The sequence below is a fragment of the Cicer arietinum genome, chromosome 6, assembly GCF_000331145.2.
Source record: "Cicer arietinum cultivar CDC Frontier isolate Library 1 chromosome 6, Cicar.CDCFrontier_v2.0, whole genome shotgun sequence".
NCBI classification, from domain to species: Eukaryota; Viridiplantae; Streptophyta; class Magnoliopsida; order Fabales; family Fabaceae; genus Cicer; species Cicer arietinum.
The window spans coordinates 8394247-8395637 of NC_021165.2; positions in this window are offsets into that span (position 1 = coordinate 8394247).

Here is a 1391-nt window from a genome sequence, read left to right on the forward strand (position 1 = left end):
TTTTATCTTTTACATACTTTATTAATAAATGGAAAACAAATAAAAAAAGCAACCAAATAATAAAAAAAAATAGTTAATTTTTACTTCTTAATACCTTAGCACAATTTTAAATATGGTTATGACACCTCAAATTAGTTAATATCAAATACATAAACACAAAAATATAATACTCTTTTCATTCTAAAATAATTATCGCATTTGATAATTTGATATAAATTTAAAAAAGATAATAAAAAAATATAAATTATATTATAATAATTTTATTAATTATTGATGTATTTTAATTATTACAAATACAAAATAAGAATATTAAATTAAAAATATTAATTTGAGGATATAGTTGAAAAAATTAAATTAAAATTAATTGAAAACTAAAAGTAACAGTCTTATATTTTTTTATAGTATATATGAAGAACAAAGGTTTGCCAAAAAGTTAAGGAATGAGAGGAAGGGTGCTAAATCTAATTACATCAAAATGCAAAAGATATAAGAAATCATTTAAAATGACCCAAATTAAGTAATTAAAGTGATTTAGACGAACAAGAACATCAATTTAAAAATTCGTCTCGTGACTTGGTTTCAACTATTGTTTGGCATTGTGATAAAGAGTAAAAAAACAAAAAAAATAAGATTAGATTTGTAATTGTAATAAATTTTATAGTATTTGTAATAATAAAATTTAAATTTGTTTATTTTTTAGTTAAATATTCAACTATATATATTAAATATTTTTGAATTAAATAAATATCATATTATGGATAATAACATTTTTTTTATAATAGTGAATTATTTTTGCTCTTATGATAGTTCCATATTAGTAAGAAATAATAAGGAAATTGGGCTTACCAAAAGCAGACATTGCTAGGAAGAGGTATCTACTGTGGCGAATTCCAGAGACAGATTCACGAAGTTCAATTAGGAGAAATATGGTATAGAATTGCCAAATGAATGCTATTGACAAACACACACTGCCCCATGCCCTGAAATCATTGATGAAATTATAAGGCAAAATGTAACCCGTGAGTAGATATTGAAGACCAAAGTCTCTATTCGTCGATGTTAAAATTTGTATCCGAAATGCAGGAAATCTCTAACTCCAAAGAAATTGTTGTCAAATAGAAGAAGTGTGTGTGAGATTTACAATAATAATTATAATAATGTTGAGTAATACACGTACCAACCAAGAGTGGCAAAGGCAACAGGAAGCATGAGAGCTTGAAATGCAATGTTGGAATTAAGAAGATGAAAAGCTGCAAAATATGTATTACCATTTCTAGATTCAGTTAGAGGAAGCCACTCATCTTTTGGATGTTGAATCTGGATTTGGTCACTAGGTGATGAGTGGTTAGATTCAAAAGAACTTCTTAGATCCGCTCTATTTATCATCATTC